Below are 25,846 nucleotides of genomic sequence, written 5' to 3'. Positions count from 1 at the left end.
TTTCTGGATAGTATGCCTCAGTGTGACCCTATGAGCTTTCTGAGTGACTGGGAAAAGGCGCCCCTTCCCTCTGCCATGTCACTTCACTTTTTCACATAGAAATTATGATTCTAGCATCTTTTGGAAAGCCTCCTACTTACTGTTTCCCACTTACTGACTCCCCCGACTCATATCCTTAACAGACACACCAGAGTAGAATGGCAAAGGGAAATTGGAAATATTTGACACTCCTTGAAGAAAAGGCATGTGTGGACATACAGCTCCTTCCAGGTCTTTCAGTGGCTACAGACACCTTCTCTCCCTGCTTCCCTCTGCCTCTCTCCTCTGAGAAATTGTGTTTTTCTGCTTCATATTCAGAGACAGGAACGTACCAGAACTGTAATAAGACGATGAGAAGCCCCATTTGGGAAGGAAAAAAACCCACCAAAACCAAAGGAAGTTTCAAATACCACTGTAAAATCATGCCTCATTGTCAGAGTCTGGGCTGCTTCTTTTCTGAGAAAGACTGGAAGGATCTGTCCTTACAGGATACCACTCCCTTGTCTTTCCCTGCACAAATAATAACAGCAAACATTGATCGTGCTTGCATTTACTCTGTCTCAGTCTTGGTGTTAAGCATGGCATTACGGGCAATATTTCATTTACTCATCACAGTAATTTTACAAAAAAAGATTTGAATAATATCTTCACTTTACAAATGTGGGAACAAGAAAAGAAAGAGACATGTTTTCCAAGTTACACATTTAGTAAGCAGGGACTGAGTTAAAACCTAGCTCACTCTGACTCCAGAGCCTGTGAGCTAAATCACTGCACTAATCTGTCTCCATATAGGGTCGAAAAAAAATAAAATAAAATAAAGAAGATTTTGCTGGACTAAACCCAGTAGGGGCTTTGGGTTCCAGCAACCATAGTTTATGAACAGCCACTTCCTATTTTCTAGCCACTGCCTGGCACCCACCCATGACATTCACTAAGGTATCCTGCTCTTCCTTCTCTTCCAGTCTCTGACTCACAACTCTGTAGCCTCAGATTCTTCTAACCACAGGAGCCCTCCCCATGTGGGAGTCAGATGTACCAGATTTAAACCTCAGATCCTTCAGTTACCAGTTGATTGTCCTTGGGCTATTTGCTTAATGTTTGCGAGTTTCCACTTCTACATCTGAAATGTGCAGCCAGGGTCATGTGAAGATTAAATGTGAAAACATGAAAAATGCATTGAAGAAACTCTTCTTCCTGGACTCTTCATCTCAAGGTCTTTCCCTCTTTTCCCCAAATCCCCCCAAAAGGACTGCTAAACTAATCCACAATAATAGCTTTCTAAAGCCTAATATGCTACTTCTCCCAGGGGCAATCACATTTTCAGAGACTAGAATGCTTTAGGACAAAAATGGGTTTTTAATTACGGAATTAGATTTATCGGAGTGGGGGGAGTCTATACTTTGAAATCTTTCCAAGAAATAAGAGCCCTTCTTCATTTATGGGTAGAGAACAGACTTGCAATGAATCTCAAAACTCTGAAACCTTTTTTTGTTGTTATTAAACATAATGCAGCTGCAATTATTACCCACCCAGGCCAAGGGGAAAATATAGACATGTAACAAACACCTGACTATGGTTCCTTCATCTGGGAATCTGATCCCTGTTCCATACTCTCAGCCACTCCATTCTTTTCCTTTTTTTTTTCCCCTGGCAAAAAAGATTTAGAAATTCTAACTGTTGACCATACAAAAGAAGAGTATCTTCAAAGGATGAGCTGCTTAGAAACAAATGGCAATGGCAGAAATTGTCACAGATTATATGTTGTCACAGAATTATTTTCTCCAACAGTTCTTTTAACTGCAAAGATGTCAGGAAATAGGCCTATCCAGCTCTCTGACAGTTGTGACTTCCAAAGGAATTTCTTCCTGGAATCATGGTACTTTGTCACTACCTTTCATTATATGCATGTGTGTATAAAGCTGTGTTGTTCCTGCCAAATCAAACTTTCAACAGTCAATTGACTTTCTCCAATTCAACATAAGAACAAAACTCCCTGAGAAATTCTTCCTTTCTGACCCCAGAGTATGATTATTCCATCGGGGCGCGGGGTGGCGGGGGGGGGGGGGTGTTGCCTCATGGGAAATTCATGGATAAAGCCAATTCAGATACTGGCCCAAGACAACATCTAGCAGTGAGTGAGTTATAGTACTGCAAGCATTGGACATTGCTCAGGGATCAGGCCTGGGTCAGGGATAGAGCATCTGGCAGACCAGGGCGGCAGAGGCCTTTGGTCTCTGCATCCACTCCCAGCTCACTGCTCAATCTAATTTATTCATTCAGCAACACGCATTGAGCAACCACCATTTGCCAGGTCTTCAAGGTGGGGTCAAATAAGAATTCCACTGAAGCTTGTTCCTACCAAGTGGTCTGCAGCTGTCACGAGAACTGGGTGTGCAGACCAAGGCCCAAACAGCATCTGCAGCTGCTCCATGGAGAAAAAAGTGCAGAGATTCTGGGTCAAGTACCAAGGGGATCCTGACAAATGGTTTTAATGAATCCTAATCTCACTCAAGAATCAACATGCTTGTCTTTTTAGAGAACTTGGTTTATATAAAAGGAAGAATGGAAGCTAAACCTCATCTTTTAAAAAAGATGTTTTGTTTTTGCTGCTTATGTTAGTTTTTTTAGCTTTGTTTTGTTTGCTTTTTGTTTTAATGTAAATGTCTCCTATGCATATGTTATCGATATCTACAGAACTGACTACCTAATTTTTACCTTGGGGAAAAGAGAGAATCAAGTGAAACCATTTAAATAAAGGGATGAATGTTGCCAAAGGGAACTAACGAGAAGTGATGATAGCAATCACGTCGCCTTCTCTGCTTTGTATTGATCTTTGCATTTTTTAAAATGAACTTTTTTTATTTTTGAATAATTGTAGATTTACAGAAAAAGTGCAAATGTAGTACAAAGAATTGCTATATACTCTTTATTCAGTTTCTCCTAATGTTAACATCTTACATAACTACAGTGCACATCTCGAAACTAAGAAATTAACAATGATACATGACTATTAACTAAACTACAGGCTTTACTTCAGTTTCTCCAGCTTTACACTAATGTCACTCTTTTTTCTTTTTCTTTTTTTTTTTTGCTTCCAGCATTCCATCTACCATACTATACTACATTTAGGACACCTCTTGCTTTAAAGTCATTATTAATGTTATTAACTATTAAATTTAGATTTCTGACATCCTCATGAGCTCAAAAATATAACCAAGTCCCTCTTAACTTCAATTGGAACTTTCTTTCTAAGATAGAATAAACAAATTAACTATGGGTAGGCTTATTAGAGTATTGCCCGTTTATCTGAGGTCACCAAAATCAATTAAATTAGGAAGGTCTAGAAGAGATTTCCAGTAACATGAAACAATTTCAGTCATTTAAAAACTATGGCATTGATAGTTGTGCTCCTGGAGCACAAATGGGCAAGAAACTATGCTTATGGTTAAAGGCTACCCTGTAAAATCAACATGTGGTTATGGATAAAATTTCAAATTTAAGCACAAATGTGCTGGTTTTCTGCCCTTTGAAAGGAAAATTTAAGCCTTTCTTGATGTAATTGGTAGCCACTATAAAGGCACATCTATCTGTTACTTTGTGAGAAATTAGAACATTGAACCAAGAAAGCTAGTACCTATTTCAGAAAATAGTGTAATAAAAAGTTTAAATGGTGCCAATCCCCAGACAAACCAATGATATGACGTAAACAATGGCTACATCTAGCTTATTGTAGAATCTACTAAAATATCTCAATCTATAAACTTCTTTAGCCAAGGCTTTTATAAGCCATTCTTCCTATTAACCAAGTATTATAATGTCTTAAATTTATAGGATTTATCTAATGGTATTTAGTATCACATATATGATCCCATTCATGACTGTAGAGACAGTCCTTCCCTTTAGGATCCCATTAACAACCCCTTATCCTTTTTCTTTTTCTTTTCTTTTCTTTCCTTCTTCTGCTTTTTAAAAAATCTTACTTCTTACTCTTCTCTCTACTTCTAAGGTAAAGTCTTTTTCTTGTCTCTCTAAAGTCAGTGTTGGTATTTGTCTTCCCAGCTTGATCTTCAAAGTTCTCTGAAGAACTTGGGTAGAATCAAGTAACAGATGCCCCATTGCTATGATCAAACTAATAACTCTCCATGTTGCTATTTGATAACCTATACTATAGCACTGCCTGGAATAATGTGTTAATGCTCTCTCGTAGTCTGAGAGTAATTAGCAGAACTGGCAACTTCCTACTAATTATTACCAATTTAATTGTAGAATTCCTCACTACAAACAAAGGAAAATCCAACCTAAACACACAACATTTGTCAATTTAGTATGGCATCTCTGTTGCAGATGGAAAGAAGATATTTAAATGGGTATCCTCTGTTTCTGAAATTGAGTGAATATTCAAATAGCACAAAGGAAGAATAGAGATAAAAACTGGGAAATAAAGCATAACAGTAGAGAGAATATAAAATAAGGCATCAACAATTTACTCAGGAAGGGATTCTGTCAAATTCCCATTTTGACAATGAAGTTTAAAAATTAGTATGACAGTCTTTGCTTTTTCGCTCTTGGGAGACAAATCCCTTAAACCTTAAATCATCCAATCTCAAATCTTGTGGGTCACATGTCTTAGCCCAAAAGTAGCCTTTCAGGTGGTCACAAGGGTCTCTGGTTAATGCCAAACCCCCCATATACACTTCTGAAAATTGGTAGTGGGAAATATCGTCTGGGTCTTTGAGCAGAGAGGTTACAATGGAGAGGCTGCTAATGAGGCCAGTGTTTTGAGCTCACAACTCAGGCTATAGGACAGATCCAGAAATGGGAGGAACAATGGACAGTTCTTGAAAATAGTGCCATGATGTGTTCACAGTGAAGTACGAAAAAATGAGCCATGGGAGCTACGATCTAGAGATCTGCAAATAAGAAATGTTTGGGGCCAAGTGGAGGAGAGGGTTACAAATGGTTTTGTAGCGTAAACACAGCTGGAGACATTTTATTTAAATGAACTGAAAGGGCAGCCTTTAAAAGCAAAGCTCATATTGAGATTCATAAAACTGCACCCATTGCAAAAGCCTTGGCCAGCAAGCACAGTAAAACATTCAGGACAGCTGGGGTCAAGAGTCTTTCTCAAATATATTAAGGAAGAAAGGCGTACTAGAAAGAGAGTAGTCTGCTAATAAATCAGAAAAGGGATGAAAATCATGATAGCTCAAAAATGACTGAGTTACTGAACTGACGTATGGCCCAAAAAATAGATGTTAGCAACAAAGCTAAAGAAAAGCAGTCTGGGTTATTAGAAAGCAATGAATACTTTGTACATATAAAGTAGCTATTGATGGAAAGTTCTATTAGAGAATATCTGAAAAATATGAGGCATAAATCAGTGGACTGGGAGGAAATATTCCTCAGCTCAAGCTAAGGATGGTCCGCTCCTTTACCCCATAAGTGGTGCTGACTGCAATTCCTACTAAAAACAAAGGAGGGAATATCTGTAACTGTCATTAAGAAAGCTATTGAATCAAAATTAAAAAGCAATCATGAAGGGAGTTCCTGTGGCAACTCAGTGGAAATGAATCTGACCAGTATCCATTAGGATGTGGGTTCAATCCCTGGCCCTGCTCAGTGGGTTAAGGATCCAGCGTTGCCATGAGCTGTGGTATAGGTTGCAGATGCCACTTGGGATCCTCAAAAGTCAAAAAAGTCTTTTTCAAACTAGGCTCAAATTTCATAGAATGCCTCAAATGAGAGAAAGTTCCAGAAGTAAGGGCAGCTACAGGAAAGCTTGTTATGGAGTCCCATTTTCTTTTGATTTCTTTGATCTCTCTTACTTGCTGTGGGATACATTAAATACTTGATTTCCTGGTGATCTCAAGAAAGCTACAGCAGCTCCAACAGCTTGAGCCTTCCTTGTTCATATCTGCAGAAGAGGGATGAAATCTTCATCCTAACATCCCCAGAAGAAGTCCTGAAATTCATTCCGATTGAGTCCCCTTGGGTCACACTTCCAGTCTTGAAGGTATCTCTCTGGTCAGCATTCAAGGGGAGAGAGGAGTGAAATGTACGGTCTTTGCTTTAACCTTATACTTCATTTCTACAGCCAGGAGTCAATTCAGCCTCCCCTCATCCACAGGGATCTGGATCTCCAAAACAAACAGAAGCATTTCAGATGGGCCAAGGGCAGTGGTGGTGGTAGTGGGGGATTGTTGGAGGGACCTGCTAAATACCCACAAGAAGATTCAATAGAGAAGTACACCTAGGGATACAAACAGCAAAGAACAACTGGACTTCCTTTGATCCCAGTTGTTAATATCTAACCTCCAATACTTCATTTGTTTAAATTTTTTTTACAAGAATATCAGGGTAGCTAAACAAGCTAGATTATAGGGTTTACACCAGGTAAAACTGGAAAAGGAAGTAAAGTTTCAGACCTTGAGGAGAACCACGCTGAAGGACATTGGTGGAAGATACATTGCAAACATGGAGAGATCTAGTCTAAACAAGAAATTCTGGTTCTCAGAGGCAGGGAAATAGAAGTTAAAGATGGAATTTGATGTTCTGAGCTGGGTGGAGACAGTCCAACTAATCCATACACTCACAGTGAGTTCTTTGATCTCTGTAGACAGTCATAAACCCAGTACCCAAATCAGCCACTTTGGAACCTGCCCTATTCATTCCCACCATGCTTTCTCATGGATCCTGTTTCCATTGAACAGTAAGTCATTTTAGTGTTTGGCTGGTATGTCTTAAGTTCTGGAAGCAGAAGTCACCTGAGGGAAAAGATTGCTATGGCTGATGTAAGTACAGGTCTTTGGCAGTGGCCACTGAGGTATCTTGTGGATGTCATTGTAAGGCCAGCAAGAGTGGTCTACATCTCAGTATTGTTTCTATGTTAATGTATCAAGAGAAGAGAACCCAGAAAATGTTTTCCCCTGAAAGCCAATTCCTATGAAATGTGAGGAGATCAAAGATTGGCTTGGCTTTATTTATTGATTATTTATGATGTCTCCCATTCCTTGATTTCAATTGCCTTTGAATTTGCAGCAATAGAAAGAAAAGCACCATAATATTAAATACACTACGTACTCCTAGAAATATCATTAATATTTGTAATTCTCACAATGAGGAAAATGTATCTTATGTTTGTACAATTTTGTGGGGATTTTTTTCCTTATGAGACCATATTAAAGTTTCACTCTATGCAAATATATGTGGATGTGTGTGGTACATTTATTATTTTAAATCCCACTGGGAGTCTGCTGACTGTCTGTCTGCACCCTTTCTCTCTTTTCACCTTTCTATTCCTCTGTTGCTTGTTTTTTTTTTTTTTCCTTCCTTCCTCCAGTATGTTTATGCATTCAGAGAAGAATCTTCTGGGAAAATAATGGAAGGGAAAAGCTTGTGATTTATCATTACACTATAATGGGTGCCCTGCTTCCACTGAAGGAGGTCAACCTCTCTTAGAGATACCACAGTCCCTCCTTATTAACGTTCTGTTCCCACTAATGGCTTGGGGTAGGGCAGCCAGGTCTTACAAGGAAGGCATTTAAGAAGAGCACTTTGTTTAATGGAAGCTGGGGTGTTTTACGGGGACACGCGTAGCACCAAGCTCTCTGGCGAGAGTGACACATTTGCAGATAAAGAACACCCTTTCCCCACCCTTGGAGAAAAAAAAAAAAGAATGGGCTTTTAAGAAATCTGTGTGCCCTTTTCCCTCACTCCAATATTCAGTTGTCTCCATGTCTTTCTGATTCTTATTCTGAAATACCTCTTCAATTATTTCTCCTTTCCATTTTCACCAGTCCTCATCTTTTCAGGCTCTCTATCATCTCTCTTTTGCTTTCTAATAAAATTCTTTCTCCAGTCTACCCTACTGCCAGTTCCGAAGACACTGGTTTCATCACATCCCTGCCATGTTTAAACCCTTTGCACTTACGATATATAGTTCAATTTCCTTAGTGGAAGTCCTTTCCAATTTTATTCCAGCCCCCATCTTCCCTAAGCTACAGCTGCTTGTGCTGAACTCCCTTCTACATCTTAAAACTAGTGCCCAAGAGGTAAGGGCATGATTGAAAAGTGTGAGTCAGAATATTCTGAAAGCATTCAGGTTTAATTGTGTAAAATGGCAAAGAGAAGATCAGCTTGCCCTTTCTGAATGCTTTTCAAGTACATCACTTGAAAATGGAATGGACTACTTTAGAGCATATTAATCTTTTTATTCAGATTTTTTTTATTTTAATGTTGGAGGATGGTCTATTTACAATGCTGTGTTAGTTTCAAGTGTATAGCCAAGTGATTTAGTTATACCCTTGTATTTCTACCCATGGCACAGTAATTGGCCCATGGTGAGCATTAAAAATATATATATATAGTGAATGATTGATGAATTAGAGTCAGTGAAATTCCAAGGTAAATAAGAATAAAAAGAATTACCTATGGGTCTTTAATTTCAAAGTATAGAGCCAAAGGATAATTAGTTATTTTTTTTATCTCAATCATATGTAATGTGTATAATGAACTTCAGAGTTTGGTGACAATGACATTGTCCATTTAATATCATGCAAATTCATCCCTAGTTATTCTCTTTAATATAAATGATGCATTATGACTTGCAAACTGTATATAACTTTACATAGTGATGTTTTTGAGATGGTGTGATTTATTATCACTTTCCAGAAGGGAGTATAAGAAGGCAGAGGCTTGTCAAGGTCACAAAGGAACTGTGCTGGTGTTTATAGGCAGGAAGTAGATTCACCATTTTTGAAATTTTTCCTCCCACTTATCAACCTTAAATGTTACATTCAATTGAATTACCTCCGTTGCTGTCTTAACTGATGGCAAAGCAGAGAAAGAAAATGTATTCCTTGTTTCTAGACTTGTGTTTCTTATTGCATAGGTCTGGCCTATTATTTAATGAATAGTGTCTGTACTACCTGGCTTTCAATTCGGTGTTCAGAATATTTTTAGAATTCAGCTGGCCTGTATCACCAAAAGACTGAAACATTCTAAGCATCCATCATGTGCAGGCTAATTAAATAAATGATGCAAATACACAACAGAATATTATGCAGCTATTAAGAAGAAGTAGGAGTTAAGTAGAGAAACTACATTTTAGGGTTAAAAAAAGCAGATTTTTTTTTTTTTTAAGGGCTGCATGTGCAGCATATAGAAGTTTCCAAGCTAGGGGTTGAATTGGAATTGGAGCTGTAGTTGCTCGCCTACACCACAGCCACAGCAAGACAGTATCTGAGCAGAGTCTGTGACCTACACCACAGCTCATGGCAATGCCACATACTGAGCAAGGCCAGGCCAGGGATCGAAGCTGCATCCTCATGGATACGGATCGGGTTTGTTACAACTGAGCCACAATGGGAACCCCTCAGAATATTTTTATTGACGATTCTTTTGTATAAATTTTTTGCAACTGCCTTTATGGCCTCCTCTTCCCCCTCACCGCCTCCATCCAAAATTCTAGAAAGCTATATAAAAACTGTTAATCTCTACTTCTGGGGAATAGGGCTTGGGAAAGAGGCCGTAGCTGGTTATGGAAAATTATTTGTATTTCTTTCATTGTACAGTGAAAACATTAATTAAAAATTCAGAAGTTTCCCAGCAAAATTGTTTAGGCCTGCAAAATGTGAAAATTTTTGGCTCACATTTGGCCATCAAAGAAGTGGCAGGACTAAGTAAAGAGAATATTTTGTAATATAAGCAATCAAAGAATTCTAAAGAATGGGCGTTCCCTTCATAGCTCAGCAGTTAATGAAACCGACTAGGATCCCTGAGAATGTGGGTTTGATCCCTGGCCTTGCTCAGTGGCTTAAGGATCTGGTGTTGCCATGAGCTGTGGTATAAGTTGCAGATGAGGCTCGGATCTGGCATTTCTGTGGCTGTGGTGTAGGCCAGCAGCTGTAGCTCTAATTCAACCCCTAGCCTAGGAGCTTCCCTATGCCCTGAGTGTGACCCTAAAACCAAAAAAAGTAAATAAATAAATAAAAAAGAATTCTAAGATTAATCAGTTTCTCTATATGTCTATCTGTCTATCTAATCTATTTTATCTATGTATACTTAGAGTTAATTTTCACCATAGGGTTGAATTTGCTCTATCTGTAGATGATTGTATACCTTCCTCTCCCCCCTTTCTATCTCTCCTTGCTTCTTCCTTTGTTCTCTTCATCTACTCTCTCCTCTAGGACATTGTCATCATTATACTTTGAGGCCATCCTAGCTGTACTGAGTGGAGATGATTCTATGATAACTCTTGCTGTGGGAGAGTACCTGAAGCCCTGACCACGGGTGGAGGCCTCTCTGCCCACAGCAATGCACAGGCCCAGGAGCGCCATGCAGTGCAGACACAGCACGGAGAGGAGATACTGTCATGCACTTGGGAGACACTGCAACCGGATGAATTTTTAGATCCATTCCAACTCTAGCGTTTATGATTCTCTAAGGACCAATGTTATCAAGGGTAGAATATTATCAGTGAAGGAAAGATGACTATTTTTCCCAACGTGGAGAAAGAGGATATGCCCATGAAACTACCCTTGTGACTGGGAAATGTATAAGGGAATTACGTCTCATCTTGTCTGGCTCATCAGTAATAATTAATTGTAAGTCCCATTATTTATTAGCCCTCCCTAGGCCCACAAAGGATTTCATGTTGCACATCATTCTCTTTCTTGCACCCCTACAGGGTGGGGAAAGATCTTTGCTTTACTGCAGAGATAGGAGCTAGTCAGAGTTTATGTAATGTTTTTCAAACTATTTTTTTTTCCTGGGGGAAAAATATTTACAGGCACAAAATTGTATTCTAACTCACATTTTAAAATAAAAAAGAAATTAATCTAACAGTCTCCATTGCTGTGTAAGGAAAAATATATGATCTATGCCTTCTCTTGATTTAATATAGATTTTTGGTTCATTTACTATTGCTTATTGAATGTGAAGCCTAAATTTCTCTATTACTTTTCCATCAGTTACCGTCTTATTGTTGACTAGAACACAATTAACTGGACACTCTTAAATAATTTATTCAGTCATTGTAGTTGCCAAAAAACAGTAAACTATTCAATTCTTCTTTGTATGTAATTAATAACTGTATACAGCAGAAAATAATTTGACATTATTAAGCAATTACCATTTAATTATTTCAGTTAGCAAAATCCATTAAAGAGCATTCAATCAATTTTCCCACAATTATGTTATTTAGTAAATTATATTTAATTCACCCCAAAAATAAAGATACATTTGAAAAAGCACAGCATAATTTTAAGGAAATTAAATGGTTCAGTATGTTGAAAATATTTTTTAAAAATAGGAACTTCAAATAAGGTAAAATTTGACACTTTTTTAAAAATTGCAATTTCTAATGGATCCATGTCACTTTTCACTTTTCATGTCAAACTGCTACCATAATAAAATCATCAATTCTTCTTTGAGATGGTAGTGTTTATATATTTAAAAATTATTAACTTGAGCCAATTTCAATGAAGTTTTTCCAACTTCTTCCATCTCTGCCACCCACAGAATTTGCCTTTTGCTACAGATTTTGGCACTGAATTGCATTCAGACTAGTACTTTATCATATAATATATTATTGCTCTGTAGTTTTCTTATGTACACATACTGTTTCTTCCTTCAAAATGTTAATTTCCTTAAGAGTTGAAGACTGTGTGTGTGTGTATGTCTTTGTGTTTTCCACTTATTTAACAGATTATTGCACATATGGTGGGAGATGAATTTAATGGAAACAAAATAAATTGGGTTGACTATTGGCATGGAGCTTTGACCAAGGCGTATGGAGTTTTTTCTGAAGAAGTTAAGATTTAAACTATGTTAATGATCCCATGATAAAGTTTATAAAACCAATTATATTTCATTTTCTGGATTAGTTGTTCAATCAAATATTTACTTCCCAAGTCTATTTCATTTATGAAGAAAAAAAGAATTAAAAATTCAAAATGGTCGATGCTGCCATTTCAGCCCATTGAAAGGATGTTTAAAAGGCTAATAGCTATAATCAAATAAACATCTCAGAAAAAAAAGTCAATGGTTATGATTATTTTGATTCTGTTGAATAGACATGACCTGTCTTTTAAGTCTTTCAATGAGTTTATTTTTTTTAATTTTAAATAACTTTATTATCACACAATCCTCATCAAGTTAGCATTACATTTCCTTTAGATGCAGGTTTTAATTTTGATCCTATAGGCAACAATGAAACCTGAACAATATATCTTAGATAAGGCTTCAAGGAACATGTTTATGTTCATTGATGGAATATCAGTTTATTATCAAATAACAATATGTTTGCTTTGTTTTTGAGGCTTACTCTGATGCTAATTTTTACATTTCTAGCTGCTGGATTTTCACCTTCTGGGAAAACAACAGATTATGCCTTTGAGGTAGATTTAATACATTCATTCTTTCTTTTTTTTTTTTTTTTATTTTCCCACTGTACAGCAAGGGCATCAAATTATCCTTACATGTATACATTACATTTTTTTTCCCCACCCTTTGTTCTGTTGCAACATGAGTATCTAGACGTAGTTCTCAATGCTACTCAGCAGGATCTCCTTGTAAATCTATTCTAAATTGTGTCTGATAACCCCAAGCTCCCAATCCCTCCCACTCCCTCCCTCTCCCGTCGGGCAGCCACAAGTCTATTTTCCAAGTCCATGATTTTCTTTTCTGTGGAGATGTTCATTTGTGCTATATATTAGATTCGAGTTATAAGTGATATCATATGGTATTTGTCTTTGTCTTTCTGGCTCATTTCACTCAGTATGAGATTCTCTAGTTCCATCCATGTTGCTGCAAATGGCTTTATGTCATTCTTTTTTATGGCTGAGTAGTATTCCATTGTGTATATATACCACATCTTCCAAATCCAATCATCTGTTGATGGACATTTGCGTTGTTTCCATGTCCTGGCTATTGTGAATAGTGCTGCAATGAACATGCGGGTGCATGTGTCTCAATGAGTTTTTTTTTAAGTATCATTTTCGAAAAACTTCAATCTGATCTTACCTCTTCTTCAGGTCCAACAGTCCAAATTCTAGTTTTTTGTTTTTAAAGATACAACTCAAATACGTGGTCCTTGCGAGGCCTTGCTAACCTACCACAGACACATTTTTCATCTCCACCCTGAGGGAATCACGTTGTGTCACTCTCTATTGAAGCATTTATCACCTGGAAGGGCAATTAGTAAGGTAGATATCTGTATCTCCTTTCACTTCACAAATGCAAGCTCTTTCAGGAGAACAACCACTATTTTACTCAGATCATAAGTAAAGACTTGATATTTTCTGGATGAATAAAAATAACACCTCAAAGACTGAGAAATGGTAAATGTAGAGAAGCAACTACAGCCCAGGGTACATATCAGAGTCTCATCTCAACCTCTATTGACTACTGTCTTGTTTATATGCAATCAATAGAAATGAGATATTCCCATTTCTTTTTTTTTTATTTATCTTCTGAACAAACTTATTGAGCAAAATAAGATAAAAGATTACATGTTTATTTTATCCTCAGGAATGTAAAGGTCTATTTCCATGTCTGTGGGGTGGAGGTGGGATCCAGTACAGCAATGCAGAGCACCGGGAACCATCCCACCTTTTACATCATTCCTTCCTGTGACCCACACTAATCACAGCTCTTCAAAACCCAGATTGTCACAACCAATGTACTCAGCTCTGATTCTGTCTCTGTTGCTCTGGAGTCCATCATCCTGGATTTCACAACCTTTCCCCAGTATTCCATCCACCCCAATTTGATGAAGTCAGGTATAAAACTTTTCCACAGCTGTGTAGATCTGAAGAGGGGCAGTAGTCCTGCCTGTTTCAATCTGAAAAAAAAAATTTTTTTTCTTTTTCAATACATGTGTTGACTTGTCAACATTGATGGGGTTGGTTTGCGTCCTGCTTTTCATTCAGCTAGCCAGGAGCCAAAAGTGAGTTGTTAGCTATAAGCTGGTTCCTTTTGCCATTTCTAAGACTGCTGCAATATACTGTGGTTTGTGACTGGAGTCAAAACTTGGTGATTAGTAAAAAATGAAATAAAACTCTCTCCACCCCACTTAATTTTCCCTTCCAACTTGAATGGTAAGGAGGCTTCAGCCTATTTTGCATTTTAAATTCAAAATTTGTATTTAAAGCACTTAACGGGGTCCTTTGCATGTTGACAGCTTCCTTTTTAACTTATCCTCTGCTGGGCTCAGTAATGTGTTGTGTCTTAATTTGCAGAATATGTGCACTGGCATAATGTTTAATTAGGCTTCGGTGTCAACTTTAAATCTAACACCATCAGCATCTAATGAAATACCAGAAGCACTTGGCTTCCACATGACAGATCTCTTGCAAGAAATCCACTTTCTCTGACTGAATTGCAAAAAGAAAGTGGGGGCAGGGAGGACAGCCAATGAGAAGAATGTGAACCCACGTTCATAGGTGCGATGTGCCTACAGTCACAGTCACAAGATAGAAGAAAAGAGAGTGGAGGTGACTATTAAGAGTAATCAAATGCACCTTCCCTTATGTAATTAGTAGAAATCTGAACAGATGGTTGTAGATTAAATTTATGCATATAAATTATTTTCTCATTGGCTAATATCATGGTTTCAGGTGGGCTTCATATTTATTTTTACTTTCATTTGAATTTAGGGACTATGATAGGAACTGATTGGGAAAACAGAAGGTTAAAACATACTCTTTGCCATCAAGAAGACTACAACCCAGTAGTTGGGATAAGGCAGATACAAAGCAATAAAACCAGGAGTGTTATTAGCCACTGATCTTGGGGAAGATCCTTAGCTTTTATTAACCTCATTTTCCTTTTCAATAAAATGTTAATAATACTAATATCAATTCTGAAACATTGACAGGCAGATAAAATAAATAACTGTACATAAATACTATACTTAATTCAGTGCCTAGCATATAGTAAGTGCTATATGTATATATGGGAGTTATACATATGTCAGTTTATTTTTTTAAATTTTATAGTTCTCAATATATTTTAGACATTCTTAAGAGTTAACTGTTGCTAATTTCTTAGGAGAGTAAAGATTGATTAAACCAGTTTATATGTGTTTCTTCTTGATGTCGAACAAATTATCACACACGTGGTAGCTTAAAACACAAATTTGTCTCGTAGTTCTAGAGAATACTTAAATTACATTTCATATATGGAGCATACTAAATGCCATATAATTTCTTAGGATGCTCCTAGGTGCCTTGGTACTTTCAGAGTAGTTAATTTCTTTTCCTTTCTTTTTTTTTTTTTTTTGGTCTTTTTAGTGCTGCTCCAGTGGCATATGGAAGTTCCCAGGCTAGGGGTTGAATCGGAGCTATAGCTGCCAGCCTATACCACAGCCACAGCAACTCAGGATCTAAGCCTCATCTGTGACCTACGCCACAGCTCATGACAACGTTAGATCCTTAACCCACTGATCAAGGTCAGGGCTCAAACCCACGTCCTCATGGATACTAGTCGGGTTCGTTAACCACTGAGCCACAACGGGAACTCCCAGAGTAGTTAATTTCTTAAAGATGAAGTTCACTTGCATCTTAGAGAACTGACTGGAATAAGTAGAAGTTCATAAGTCTTATCTATCTCCCACTGTAAGTGCAGTTAGTAGGGATGCCTTTGCCACAGTTCGGTTCTGGTTTTTATGATCCAAATGACATCATCCTTTGGAAAGAATAGAGCTAATTCATGAGACTCTTTGTGTTGTTTTAGTGATATAACTTATATGTCTAAATCCTAGACCTTTTATCTTTAGAGAACCTACTTGCCCAAGGATTATAAACTCAATTTTCTTCCTTATCTTTGGGCCCCATCCAAAGTAGCTGGTATTCTCTTTCTTCTAAACCCATCCCATTTTAGGTATATTATGCATTTTTATATAATAGAAGTTTATTTGAACAGAAGTACTTTTTCGTACTCATGGGAGTACTTCTCCTTATTTCGCTGGAGAAGATTCATTGCTGGATTTCATATGTAAAATAGAGTTCACCAATCTGTGTTCTGTAAATGAGTTACTGAACTATAAATGCCCTCAGGCCTTTGGGTGACAAGGAGGGGTCTTTATCTCATCTGATCCTTCCAACAACCCAATAAGGTAGCTATCATGAGCCCATTTTATAGGTAAGGAAATAGAGGCTAAGAGAAGTTAAGTGATTTATGCAAGTCTATACCAGGCAAGAAGAGGAACTTGAATGTAAGACTTTCACTTTCTTGGCTACACCTTATATATCTTATATATTTAGAAATGCAAAAGCCCCATTTTTTTCCCTAAGAGTTCAAGAATCAGGATAAGATATTCCAATTATAATGTATGTGTACATTTAAATATGCTGAGGGAAAGCTAACAAATCAACTTAATACTGGGAAAGGAGTGGCATATTGACTAATATGCCTCCATCAGTCTGAGTTCTCTTTAGAAATTAAAGGGAACTGTGATCAGCTGCTAAAATTATAACTCTCCCAACCCCTCAGGACTCCCTGCAGCAGCAGCAGTCAGGACTGGGCCTCTTTTGCCAGCTGTTTTGGGGTGATTCTTGTTTTTGATGAATGCATGCATGTGCATGCACACACACACACACACACACATATGCACACACACATAAACACATGTAACACACACACACTCCCTCAGTTGAGTTTTGCCAGGTTTTTGTGCTCTTGTGCACCACGCTACAGGGCTCACCCTAAATGTTCAGCCCATCTGCTCAGGGAATGATGCCTTCAACCACAATTATCTAATCATATTACAGCAAATATCAAATACAGCATGAATGACAAGGGTGAGGCTGCTCAAAGCAAAAAAAAAGAAGAGGATTCAGCACAGGCCTGGTGCCAAATAAGTATCCTAAATGTAAAATATACACTTATCTCTTTGGAAGGCAATGGAATAATAATCATCAAAAATCAATATATGAACTGACCTGACATCCTACTTTGAGAAAAAATTTAGTTCTGAAAAAAATTATACAAGATAAGCAGGTTTCATGGGACATAATCATGGATATGCAATAGTTTCCTGGATTATACCAAAGCATGGATTGCAAATTGATGGCCCAAGTGTGTATTCTGTCCAATACAACCTAGCGTTTTCAAAACTCGGTTTGAATGAATTTAGATAGGATACACTCTTTCTGTTTGCCAATAGCTAGACTTACCCTATTGCACCAGTCCTTTCCCACATTTAGACTGCCTGCCTGGAACCTGGATATATGTGTTTACAACTGTAGCTCCAATCTATACTGAATCTTACGTTGCCCTGTTATGTATAATCTCTAAACTTTGATTGTTTCTATGATCATCCCCAACTATTTTTTCACAATGAGGAAGCCAGGGTGGATAAAATCATCCTTGACTCATTGAGCTGCAAGGGACTAGGACAGTATGTTAGGCAGGACAGACTATAGGGCTTTAGACAAAATGAAAATATGGGATTCTTTGTTCAAAAATTATTAGGAATCTCGGAGTTCCCATCTTGGCTCAGTGGTTAACCAACTCGACTAGCATCCATGAGGACATGGGTTCGATCCTTGGCCTTTCTCAGTAGGTTAAGGATCTGGCATTGCTGTGGTGTGGGTCACAGACTCAGCTCAGATGCCGAGCTGCTGTGGCTGTGGTGCAGGCCGGCAGCTATAGCTCCGATTTGACCGCTAGCCTGGAAACCTCTGTATGCTGTGGGTGCAGCTCTGAAAAGATGAAAGACCAAAAAAAAAAAATTTATTAGGAGTCTCAAGGCAGTGATAGCAGAATATTCAGTGAAGGCGTGGGTCCTTCTAAGGGTGGGGCACTGGGTAATGGTCCACACTGTAAATCTATGAAGCTGGCTTGATGCTCAGGGCAGAGAGGACATTTGTGGTCCACATTTCCCAGCAAACCGAGGTTTCTCTACTACCTGTTATCTCCAGCTCAAATGCAGTGTCCATAGAATGGGAGAAATCTGGGGTTCTTATCTGTATTTTACTTGCCAAGAAGTCTGGACAAATTTGGAGAGCTGACGTTTCACTTGTTATGGAAAATAAGATCAGCAATCTTTATTTCCAGAGATTTCTGGTAAACCTGATGTGTTGAGATCAAAACCTTAAATAAATTATCATCATCTAAAAGACAAGGGTCATGTAATACCTCATTTCTTTGTCACTTTAGTGACAACACTTAAAAAAATTTTATTTGCATGGATCTTATATTTTACATTTGCTATAATAATTGGGAGTTAAAATATGCCAGAGAACCATGGGTTGTGTTATGAAAAGATATTCATTGAGGCAGAAGATCTCAGTATCTTCATATTAAGACTCGGAAGTGTTATTGGAAAAGTTTACCCTGGAAAAGAAAGAAAGGGGTTACCAGTTAAAACTGGAAGAGGGACTGCAAATTATCTCTGCTCCCTCCTGAAATTTCACTAGAATTACATAAAATAAATTTTTAATAAGATAAACATCAATAAATTAAAAAGAAGAGAAGTGAATATGGTAGCAGATAAAGAGTATAGATAGATTTTTGGAAAAGAGAACACAGACTGTGTGTAACAGCAGAGCAAAAATATCTAAACTCAAGTCTTCAGAATGAGGACCAAGAAGAAGCAAACCAACTTAAGGTTCAGAGCTCTAGCAAGGCACCAGCTATCTCTGAACAGGGGATACAGAGGTATTAAAATGGGACAATTGCTTGGAATTTGCTTTGAAGTCCGGTTGGTCCTTGATGCCCTCTTTCACCCCATCAGAGAGGTGTTGCTTTCTCCTCACACTGGCAGGAATTAAGAGGTTTTACTCTCTGAAGAAAATGAGCTAGATAGATGCCAGGCAAGGGGATGCCAGACATGTTAGAGAAAGATCAGACACCGTATAGAGAAAGTATTCACTCTGAAACTCTGAGTATCTCCAGTCCCCACGCTCTTTTCACCATTTAGAATTCAGATGGCTAAGGTCCTCCAGGCAGGTGACAGGAAGCTACCATTCAGGGGAAACTGGATGTCAAAGAGAAAAGACTTTAGGAAACTGACATTTGGAGATCTTCACATAAGAACACACGGTTCCTGCCCAGTCACCATACACTGAATCCCAACAACCAACAAGCCCTTCTCAGGCACATGGAGCTTTCAATCGGCTTTTTTTCCTTTTTTCTTTTTTTCTATTATAGTTGATTTACATTGTTCTGTCTATTTCTGCCATACAGCAAAGTGACCCAGTCATGAGTGTGTGTGTGTGTGTGTGTGTGTGTTCGTGTGTGTGTGTGTGTGTGTGTGTGTGTGTGTGTGTGTGCTGTTTTTCTCGCATTATCCTCCATCATGTTCCATTACAGGTGACTAGATATAATTCCCTGTGCTATACAGAAGGATCTTATTGTTTATCCCATTTGGCTTTTAAGCACCTCACTCTTACAAATGAGCCATAAAAGATCACATAAGTATTTAACATTAAAAACAGGATCAAAATCAAGTAAAGAAAAGTAGAAAACAAAGACAATTGCAAGAAGTCTCTAACTACTCTATTGTAATTAATATCCTCAGAGAGATAAGATTATGTTGCATTAATAAATTTCAAACAGGAAGCTATAAAACATTAGGAGTCGGGAAATAAGAAAGAACTCCTAAAAAGTAAAAATATAATAGTAGAAATAGAAATTTAATAGAAGAGAAGTTCTCACTGTGGATCAGAGGCAACAAAGCCGACTAATATCCTTGAGGATGTGGGTTCGATCCCTGGCCTTGCTCAGTGGGTTGCCATGAGCTGTGGTGTAAGCCAGCAGCTGCAACTCTGATTTGACCCCTAGCCTGGGAACTTCCACATGCTGTGGGTGTCACCCCCCCCCCAAAAAAAAGAAGCTTAATGGAAGAGTCGGAAGATAAAATTGAGAGAATTTTCAGCAAATTATACTTTCAAAAAACTGCATGCAAATTCTCATTGATTACCTCACAGAAGTCTAGATTTTTTTTCCCCCAGTGTTCTCTTTCAATAAAATATAAGAGAATTCTCACTTGAACATATAGGATTAATTCATATATACCTTTATCACTTTCCCATTTTTCCACATTTTCTTATACTAAGTGCCAGGACCTCAGCCTTCATCCTTTTTTTTTTCCCCTTTAAAAATTATCAAATTCAGTGGAGGGATAAGGAATCCAACTCACATATAACACAAGTTTGTATATCAGAAGTTCCTCTGAACTGGTGCTGGTTCCCGTTATCTTTCTGATCCATTTTTTGTTTCACCCCATTTATCTGTGCTACTGAACAAAATCAGTGCTCACCCAGGGCTAGAACACAGTGTCTATCCTTTATGAGTGTAAATATGTAGAACAAACTCTATGTGGCCCTCAATCAGGATATCATCTTCCTCATTTTCAAAGAAGCTAAGTCCCAGGAGAGCAAAGATTTTTGTACCCTCAGGATCTAGAAAAGTATATGATACATAGTAGGTGTTCATTAAATGTTTATTAAGCAAATGAATGGATGCTATGTTAAAAAAATTGATTAGAGAGAGAGAAATCATCTTCTAAATAAAGATATTGGTCTTTTCTTCTGTGGGCTCATACCCATTATTTTCATAGTAGCTTGATATGGTATCAGTGGGAAAGTAAATAAAATTACTAACACGGGTTCTGAAATCATATGGGTAATAGTCAGATACATAGTGGTCTCCACACATTTTTTTTTTATTAGAGTGACCATAATTTAGGATTCAAACTGGCACACTTTTGTGAGTGAAAGGAAGATGATAGAATAATTGTCAGGCATTATTCAGGCATTATTACATATACATAAGCATGCACCATGACTGTTCCATGCAACCAAGATATATGGTCACCCTATTTAGGTGATGCGTATATTGAATGTTTTTAGATCAATATCTAAATGATAACATAAACAATTTAAAAATTCTTGTAGAAGGTTATTTCTTGCAGATAATCTACCTCTGGGAACAAGAATTATAAAGGCTATTCCAGCATTAAAATGAAAACTGAATGAGAAAGTCTGAGATTTAATTCTCTTGTGAAAGAAAAATAGAAAAAAATATATATAAGTTTGGGAGCATGATTTTCAGGGATAATACACTCAGCTATGATATGATGTTTACAATAACATTTTCCTTAACACATCTTGTGATTTGTATAAATAATTCCATGTCTGCATCTGGCCGTTGGCCTGAGGTCAAGACTTTTTCCCTCGCCCTTGGCCCCTGATTCTCCACTATATATTTTTCTTTTCACATGATCTTTCATCTTTTAAAGGATCAGTTTTCTCTCCCCCATTAAGCCCACTTCCTGCATAAAGCTAGGACCAAGGGGCTGCAGAAGGGCCAGCACCTCCTAACAGGCTAGGTGAGGGGGCTGCCAGGTGATGAATGGATGCATGTGGAGCAAGGTAATAAACCAGCACCCCAGTCATGTAATCTTCCATTAAAATGAAATGCATACCAGGCATGCGGCGTTTCTGCAGCTTGTACCCTCTCCCATAGAAGATCATGAATAAAAGAGGGAAGTGTACTGCTGACAGATGCCAGCATGCATAAAGGACACTTCCTATAAAGGAAAAGCTCCGGCTAACAGATGGACTAAAGATGTGAGATGCAGAAAGATTTACCAATCTAAATAATTCAAGGGAATGTCGTATGGCAAGCTAGCGCTTTTCAGAGGGAGCCAGCAGAAGGTGCAGATGGAAAGGCAGGCCAAGCCTTTCCTATAAACCCATTAAGAACAGTCCTTGTCTGAGCGACAGTATGTCGCAGAAGGCCCAGGGAGAGGCCGGCAAATGAGAAATTCGCTTCTAGAGTTTGTCCCACAAGGTCAAGAGCATATTTAATATGAAGGTTGCGGCATTTAATGAGAGTGAAAAAGGAGTGTTATATGTTTCATTGCTCATCCTCCTGCTGTCTTCAAAACTCCCTCATTCCTGAGTTCTTTGTCTTGTCAGAACTGAAATGACAGAAGGTGAAGATGTCCAAAGCCTGTGTGAGAGGTCCAGCAATGCTCTACCTTCTTAATGCTTAGACAGGCAGATGCATGTTCTGGGCCCAAAAGCCAAATTCTAAGTAGCAATACTGCTTCCCATAAACGTTTCTCAGAATCACATGACTATTCTGTCTCCCCAGGGCCTGTTGATACTTGCTGTCTGCCTACTCATGAAATGTTCAGTCCTGTGTTATCACACATTGTTAGGTTTATTTTCGTGCACTTGACCTGTCTTCCAGATTGCATTGTGCTCAACTTGAAGAAAAAGAAAAAGACTCCTCCTTTCCACAAAGACTTGCTCTGAGCAGGTACCCAATAAATACTTCTTGATGCTAGAATCCTTTTAACTGAAAGGAGTCCCTTCTTAAGAGCCTCCATATCCTGCACAGCTGTGCCAAAATATCAGCATCTCAGGCAAGAGGAGAAATGATGGGAATTTTGTGCAGAGCATTGTACAGGAGAGCTGGCTGACACCCCATTCCGGCCCTGGTTAGTTGGGCTACCCTAGGCAAGACAAAGCTTTCAGTCCTTAACTGTAAAACAAATAATTTAACAAAGCAATTTCTGAACCTTTTTCTAGCTCCAGTACTTAGTTACATCAGTATCAAGTAGACTTTCAGGTATCTGGCAATGTCTAGATCAGTAGCTCACAAACTTTTCCCCAATAACCATGGTTGCGCTGTGCAAAGGTGTTTATTCACATGTTCCAAGACGAAAAACCTAAAGACAATGGGGTGGGGGGGAATCTGTTTTAGTTTATCTTAAGGTAGTAAAGGGCTGCCTTTTATTTTGAGACTATACTCATATTTTTTTTTCAGATTTTATTATGTCCTTATACGAAATGAAGAATAAGATAGATTTTGCTTTGTTTAAAGCATTTATTGTGAAAAAAGGAAAGTCGGTGACCCTGTGTCTGCTCCCCCATCCACCTGCACACCAATTCTTTCTTGCTAGCTGTCTTAATTTTATCATTTATAAAATTTAAAAACCTAGAACTGCTGGTGTAGACCAAGCAAGAGGACAAGGGTTCCCTTTCTCCTGACAAAGTATCAGTTGTGCTCCCAGTGTGTAGCCTTTGTGAAATAAATATTGATTTTATGTGGATATTTTTTGTGAATGTAGTTTTCCAATTATCTAAAATCATGTTTTTAAAAAGCTTCACAAAAAATAAAATTGTTGCCAGCAAGTCCTATTTCTTAATCCCCTAAATTATCAATTCAAGGACTCTTGTCTTTTTTTCTGATTAATTTTCACCTGGCGGCCACTGCCCATACTCCTCTCCCCTTAACACTAACTCTCCAACAATTGCATCAGTTAATAATCTAAAGCCTGTAAAAAACCTCCAGGAGCAAGTCAGGAAAGGAACTCTGAGATAGAGCCCTCTATAAAGCAGAGAATCTTAAGTCATCTTCCATTTGTCCTGTTTGTTTGTAAATATCAGTTACCTTGTAGAAAGTTTCATTATCACAGATTATATAGAAACCAATTGTTAGTTTGCCCATTAACTCCTGTGCTACTTATTTTGAGTTCCTTTTCTGTTAACACCTAAGTATATTTGCTTGTGTGTATGTGTGTCCAGCACTGATCTGGGAAGTTTCTTCCTTCAGTTATTCTCATTTTTAAAAATTCCTTTTGACCTTGGCCAATTTAGAGTATATTCCACTGGGGGCAAAGACACAAGGTTTCCAGCTTTGAAGTAAAGGCCAGATTTGCCCTCTCTGTATCCTTGGCCTTAGAAATGGCACAAATAACTTCCTTCATCTCTGATGTGATGTATCACCTCTAATGACCAACAATGCAGTGTTTGATGGTGTTGATATGAGTCGATATCCACTTGCTTATCACATTCTACAAAGAAGTTCTTGCTGGCAACAATGTACCACGATCCATTTTTTAAATGCTCTGACAGTTCTTAGTATTATAAAAGGCTTTTATTCCAACATCACCAACTCTGTTACTAGCTCTCATTACCTGATACCCTAGTGAAGGCAGAAATGGCAGATATCAATCTCAAACCAGCTGTTAGGGGTGAAAATGGAGTGCATTGCTCATTTTTTTTTTTCTATCAGAGCATTCCCCTGTTTGAGGTCACAAGGGTAGTTCCATTTAATAAATTACTAGAATTAGAACTCTGAGTGGTCTTGACTTACAGGTTCTGAAGACCCCTATCTGCTGAAGAAGACGCTGAATTTTTGCCTGCTTATTTGCTTTTCTCCTGCCATCACCAAGGCACTAGGAAAAAGTTGTGTATGTGATTACAAGTGGGTTACCTAAGTAAAGCTTGGCCTGGGCCCGTGAAGTTCCCCCACATTTGGATTATTTTAAGAATCTTGTAAGTATTCCTTCACATAAGCCCCCATGAATCAAATGAGAAAACATAAAAGACCAAACCAGGAGCTCCTGTCGTGGTGCAGCAGAAATGAATCCAACTAGGAAACATGAGGTTGCGGGTTCGATCCCTGGCCTTGCTACTCAGTGGGTTAAGGATCAGGCATTGCCGTGAGCTGTGGTATAGGTCACAGACATGGCTTGGATTTGGCATTGCTATGGCTGTGGTATAGGCAGGCAGCTACAGCTCCAATTAGACCCCTAGCCTGGGAACCTCCATATGCTGTGGGTGTTGCCCTAAAAAAACAAAAGACAAAAAAAAAAGACAAAACCAACCAGTTATCTCATGTAGGAATCCTGCTGTTGCACCTGGACTTATGAGCAGCACTTTTTTTTGTTAAAAGTTTCTGTCACAAAAGTTATGACATTATAAATTTTCTCTTCCAGTTTTGCATTTAGATATTTCCCGTCAAAATTTCAAAACTAAGTTTGTAAGGACATGTTACTTTAAAATGTGATAGTAAAATTTAAACAACAACTATGTATTACTTATAGATGTCAATATTATTTTATTTTCAATAACTCAGAGAGAAATCAGGATTCTTCTCTGAGGAAATGAAGGCAAGAGATGACACATACAGATCTCCATATAGAAAGTACTCAATAGGACCCCAACCAATAACTTTCCTGTGAAGGCCACTAGTCTATCAGCTCTAACCACAATCAGATGTTTAGTGTCTTAAATATGAATGGACCACCAGAACCCAGAATCACTAGACCTTTGAGGAAAACCCTTAACATGTAAGTCTGAGGCAACTACATACAAATAGAAAAGAGAGAAATGAAAGGAAGGATGGAAGGAAGAAAGAGAGAGAAATAGAAAGAAACAAACAAACACACAAACTTGGAGGAAAACAGAGAAAATAAAATAGAATAAAAGGAAAAATACTATAATTTATACACAAATAGATATTGATTATATGGATAAAATAAAGATAGAATTCTATGTACAGGAACTTGCAAAAAGTATGAAGTTTGTCAACTTATCAAAGTAAAAAGTCCCCAAATAGAGAGAGAGAGAAGAAAATGACAAAAGAATAAAAAATCAGAAAAATTATAAAATTTGAGGATCAAGGCTTAGACTCAAATAGTTGAACAAAAGGAGTTTCAGAAAGAGGACAAGAAAACAGAGGAGAGGACATTACCAAAATACTAACATAATACATTTATCCAAAGTCAAGGAGATAGGTCTAAATATTGAAAGGGCCCATTCAATACCCATCAGAGTAGAAAGAAATAGATTTCCATCAAGGTCCACTATGGTAATGTGAGAATATCAGAAAGGTCCCAGACAGTTTTGAGAGTGAAAAAATAGGTCTCATGCAAAGGAAGGGAATTAGAGTGACATTTAACATCATAGAAACACTGAAAGTCAGACACCAAGAAATAGAAGATAAGGAGAAATGTCCATTTTCCACTTAGAATTCTTACTCAGCTGAACTGATCAGACAC

This window comes from Phacochoerus africanus, chromosome 6 (assembly GCF_016906955.1).
Source record: "Phacochoerus africanus isolate WHEZ1 chromosome 6, ROS_Pafr_v1, whole genome shotgun sequence".
In the NCBI taxonomy this organism is placed as follows: domain Eukaryota; kingdom Metazoa; phylum Chordata; class Mammalia; order Artiodactyla; family Suidae; genus Phacochoerus; species Phacochoerus africanus.
This window is presented reverse-complemented; position numbering follows the sequence as displayed.